This window comes from Anastrepha ludens, chromosome 2 (assembly GCF_028408465.1).
Source record: "Anastrepha ludens isolate Willacy chromosome 2, idAnaLude1.1, whole genome shotgun sequence".
Taxonomy (NCBI): Eukaryota; Metazoa; Arthropoda; class Insecta; order Diptera; family Tephritidae; genus Anastrepha; species Anastrepha ludens.
Window position 1 is genome coordinate 52,558,201 of NC_071498.1, and position 6,000 is coordinate 52,564,200.

Genomic DNA, 6,000 nt, shown 5'->3' on the forward strand with positions numbered 1-6,000 from the left:
AAGGCTGTTGAAATCAACTTAATAATTTTTACTGAACAACAAAAACTTTTGTATTTTTCTTTTAAATTACAGTAGCTGAAATTAATTTAGATCGGCCTATATAGTTATTTAGCGATTTTAATATAAAAAATTATATTTTATTAAAATAAATAAAATGGTTTAAAATTTACTACCACCTCTACATATACGTTGAAAATTTTCACCTCATCAGTTCAAGGCTAAAGTGGATGCTAACAAGTCGAAGAGCAGAGAAAAGCTTAAAGCAAACATGCGAGCCAAAGAAAAGCGGTAACGCCGCGATTGTCAGCAAATGCGATGATAAATGCCAAAAAACAAATATATTATTTTATTTACTTTTTTATTGGTCAACACAGGTTCTAATAGACTAATACCTTAGTTAAATATATTAAATAAATTCAACTTAAAGTTAAATATTACCCCCTTAACAAGGTATACAAAATAGCCTGTCTGAACGTGACGGAAACAATGCGAACTTGCCCCACAACGGCTTTAGCAATGGTCACTGGACTCATTCCACCCCGCTTTGTAGCGAAACGGTAGGTATCCAATGCAGTCAAAGGCTTCCTAATCTATTTCAACTTAAAGAAGGCAATCTTACAGAGCAAGTAAGAATTTTGTGTTGAACTCCGAACTATCAGTGCCTAACGGTCTGTGACAAGATGGAAGGAAGACTAGAATTTTCTAAAAATTTCAATGTGGTCTTCAGTGGTCGTTCAGCTTGGAAAAATAATGAAATATTGTTTTAAATACAGACGCACAGGAGTGGTTTACTGATGGGTCCAAAATGGAAGACGGCAGTTCCAGGGCTGGAATCATTTGACCACACTTCAAGGAGGCGATTCCAATGGGAAAAACGACTTCCATTTTTCGGGCAGAGGTCCAGCCGTTAGAGCTATGTGTCAGAGAATGTCTTCGTAGAGGCACACGTTGTGCCAATATCAACATTCTCTCTCAGCTCTCAAATCGCTGGATAGCTTCTCATTTCAATCAATATTGGTCAGGAAATGTTTTAAAATTCTCGACACTCCAGCATTAAGAATCTTTGTTACGCTGATGTGGGTACGGAACATGAGGGGCATGAAGGGAATGAAATTGCGGGCACTTTAGCGAAAAAGGGTGCCAACACTCTCTTATAGGTCCAGAACATTTCTGTGGGGAGTTCCCATGAGCGGGAACAACAAGGTTTAATCGAGTACTGTAAAGCGCAAACGGGCATGCGGCAATCGAAAAGACTCATTGATACAGAATGTGTAAAGGTAGAGAAAATCCTTAGCCTCAGCAGAAAATACATCAAGATCGACACTGAACTACTAATAGGACTTTTTAAACTCAATTGAAGGGACTTACAGTTTCAAGCCGACTACGAGCGGCAGATATTTTTATGAGGAGTTTTTTCCTGGCAGAAATACACTCAGAGGTTTGCCATTCCCTGCCGAAGGGCGACCGCTATTAGAAAAATGTTTTTCTTAATTTTAGTGTTTCAACGAGGTTTGAACCTACGTTCTCTCTGTGAGTTCCGAATGGTAGTCACGCACCAACCCGTTCGGCTACGGCGACCGGCACATGAAAAAAATTTGTGTAGCTCAAAATGGTCCATGCTACTGATCAGCACTGGCACGACACAGACAAAATTACCTGGGAAGCGGGGTTATAGATCCAAACCTCCTGGTAGAAATTAAGCATACAGTAGTTTTAGGATTTGTTAATAGCCTAAAACTGTTTGAAAACTTCTTTTATCAGATAAGCTCTGTAAGTCTAATAGTTTACGCCTACCCAAATAATTGGAATAACGATTTGGCCAATGCAGTCTGGATAATGCGAACTTGGTAAAAATGCCTTGTACTCTTTCTATTTGGTTTAAATGAGTTTCGTAGTAAGGATTCCCAATCATTGGAATGAAATCTTCGGAGTTTCTACGAATAAGTCCCTTCATTGAAAATGCATCGTCCACATGCTCCACAAAACATAGTTCCGAATCGAAAATCAGACCCAATACCTTTATCTTATTTGATTTTTTTTTCAAATTCTTGCCATAGATTGTAATTGAAAGTATAAGGACTAGTCCTCCTGGAATATGAAACAACACAACACTTTTGAATATTTCGATTTAAACTATTCACTGAGCACCACGCTTGAGAAATTTCAAGGCCAATTTGAAGATTATTCAGTCACGTTACGGATACTCAAAAACCATTGGATATCATCCGCGAACATTACACATTTCGCTTTAAGAAAATTATTAGCTAAATCGTTAATAAAAATGAGAAACAATAGTCGATCGCAGTGTGTACCCTGAGATAAACCAGACTACGCGTTTGCTATTACGGACAAATCACCGTACCTATTTTTAGTTAAAAACTACTGAGAGGCAGAGAGTTTATTCATAAGAAAAGTATGATCAACTTTTTCTAAGGCTTTTGAAAAATCTGTATAAATAACATCAAATTAGGCTTAATCTTCAAATGCATTGATGATTTTTTTGTAAATGAAAGTAAGATTGGTGCAGGTAGACTTTGGCGGCATAAAGCCATGCTGGCATTTCGATATTGAGGAGTATAATCGTATACCTGATTAAAACATTTCGTTGCTGATCTCTCAATCGATATTTTTTTAGAAACTAGTTCCAAAGAGTCGAATTCCAAAAGAGTCAATTTAACAAAAAGAAAAAATCGCATCTCCTCTAAATCAGCTGAGAATTGTTACAGTTCCACATAAATTTCCATTCAGATGAAGATGCGTCACCCTGTACATACACATAAAAGCACATACATACCTGCCAGTTTATTTTGCTGTTATTGTACCTGCTTAGCGCCACTGATTAATGGCGCCTCGTTAAAAACAATCACAAACGCAAGCTTTCAAAAAACAACCACGAGCGCATAAGAAGTAACTACCCTACAGGGAAATCTCCATTTCACACTTTAATGACAGATAGCGCTGCTCGCAACATCATTGGCAAAGTTCTCAGGTTCTTAGTGAGAGTTTTTATTAGTTTAGATTTTTGAGGGTATTTACTTACATACAGTGTTATGGATACGTGTACTATCCCAGCAGAAAAAAATTGTATACGGGAAGGCACTACAGCTTTCCAATCTTTTATAAATGACAAAGAATAAGTGGAGCGTGTAACAGTTGCTCTTAAAAGCTTACTCAAGTCATTAAGTTCAAGTCTCAAGTTCACAATGTTGGTGATTCTGCCCTGTTAGAACCAAGCAAAAACTATTTAAGTAAGTAGAGAAGCGTTTGAGTTAAGCCGGAATAGGATTTCTTGAACTGAGTTCGCTCTACTGAATAAGGAGTCTAAATTTACTAGTTTCTAGTTCAATACAAACTATATAACTTTGAATTGTGAAACAAATTCGGTTGAGTAAGATTGGCTAAACTTCATTCTATGCTCATCTTTTGTAATATTGGATAATGACGTATTTTGTGATCACTCGTTTTTTCCTAACTTAGCACTTTATTCTTATTTTAAAGATTTGCTATTATATGAAAGGTATGTATAGTTATGGCGCAATCTGGCTCCAATGAGATAAGACACCATCGTTTGTCATAGCTTTTGTAAATAATCTAGGAGATTCTAGAGCAGATATTTTTCTCTAGCAGAAGAATTTCATGAAGGTCACCCAAAATCTTTGACTGATGAAGCAACATAAGTGCGTCTCTGATTAAGTCCAAAACAAAAAAAGATTCCAGTTTGAACTAAGAGAAGATTCATGAGGAACGTCGCTTAATGGGTTAGGTAGTCAGAGGCCCGAAAGAATGATGATTTTCAATAATTTTTTTTGCTAGTGGCTTGCCTTATTTTACAAAAAAAAAACATAGCATTTACATCATGTTTCAACTTGACTTTAGCAAAATTTTAAAGAAAAAATTAATTATTGCAAAAGTTATCGCGGTTTGTGTGCAGCCCGTTTCTCCAGAAGTCCCTCGCGGTGATCATCATAAGTCCTTGGAGATTCATTTAAAATCAATCGGACAAGAGAAATTAGTTTTATTAATAGATAATCTTGTGCTTGATCAAAGCTTTTTTTCCAAATTAACAATATGGCGGCAACAGGAAATATTTTTCAGATTTTCGAGAAAAATACCGACAATTAATTGTAAAAACAAAATGGAAATTTGAAAAAATAATCCTTCAATCAGACTTGAGTTTTTATATTATTTAAAAGCAGTATAAATTTAATTGAAATCCACTAAGTGGTTTTTAAGTTACAGTGATCACCAGTTGAAAAAACCTAGTTTTGAGAAAAAACGCCCCTAAAGTTTTGCTGTCTACTCCGGAGCGCCCGAGCGCCCTTTGTTGAGTAACTCGAAAAGTATTTGTTGGATTCACTTCACATTTTCACTCAATATTTTTAAGATATCTTACTTTAAGAAAATACAAAAAAAAATCCAATTCTTTTTTAATTCTGACTACCCCTAACCCTTAAATGTTACGTCTGTATCACTACTATTTATAGATCACCCAGCCAATTAAAAAATGGGGAGTTGAGTGGATTTAATTGTGCTATCACTCTTAGCACAATAACTCAAGATCTAATGAATAGCATATCATGAAATTACAATAGCTGCCTTTTTAAGGTTAGTACTAACTGAAAAAGATGTGAATCCAATAAAACTAGTGCAGTCTATGGGTTATGCCCGAGTCTTTTCAGCCCTAACACGTGGGCTTTGACATAGACTAACAGAAGTCTTTGGAACAATCAGGATCAAATAAATCGAATCGCAAATAACCTCATCCCGAAGCTCAGATAAAACTTTCTCTATATTTGGTTCTTCCACCCTTATTAATCTAATCATTAAGTGAATTATTGTAAATTCTCTCGATCCTATTTTAAAAAAGTGATTTGGATTAAAACCCATAGTGATGAAGTTTGTCTCCACTTGCATTAGTTTTTTCAATTATTCCAAATCCGTTCATTCTGAGTTACACTAAAAAAAAACTTGAGGGGAAACGGAATGAAATTAAGACTCATTATTCATTTCGTATTCGAGAAAAAATTTGAAAATTAAAATTCAAAACACAATTTATTTACATAGGATTACACTGTGGAACAAATTCAGGTTAGCAAAAATTAGGTCCATTCTGAGAGTGGCGGGCGCCTCTATTTTCACCGGCCTCTATTTTCACCCGCCACTCTCAGAATGGACCTAATTTTTGCTAACCTGAATTTGTTGCACAGTGTTATCCAATAAGGGCGAGTCGATGGGGAAATGAAACAACACAATTTTTGTTTGAAATTTCAACAAAATAATTTTGAAACGCCCATATATGTAGGTCATTATGTGTGTAATATGACAAACTCAGCATTCAAATATCGAATGTGTTTTTAAGAGCATTAGAACTTAAAATGATTACATAGATATACATAAATGGTACTTACACCTTCTATGGGTGATTGACCGAGCTCCTCTTCCTATTCGTGGCGTGCGTGTTCCAGAAATGACGGGCCTACAGTTTGAGCCGACTCCGAAAGGCAAATGGTTGTTTATAAGGAGCTCTTTCGTGGCAGAATACATTGCTTAACCTCTCTTAGAAAACACTTTTTCTATGATTTTTTACGCAAGGAGATTCAAACCTACGCACTTCCGAATGTTAGTCACGCACCAACCCATGTGGCTACGGCGGCAGCTATGGTATACATTTCCAAAATAGAGTAGAGGTATGCACCTCGACTTTATAATCTATTGTGCTCTTTACATCTTAGAGTGCTTCACCAAGGCCTAGTTTCCTTGGGAAATCAAAAGAGTATTAAGATGTGCTGAACGTGTGTGCCACTCTTCCCGACGCACTATTCGAGAAGTTTACTTCTCCTTTCAATATAGGTTCGCTTTTGGGAAGTAGGGACTAGCCGCATAATCGGCAAGACCGTATACCGAGCTTGTGGAGATGACTTCGTGATCTGCAGTGACCAGCGAGCATTCCCAGTTTATTCCTCGGCAGTTTTAAATGAATCTCCAAAACTACGAAAAACT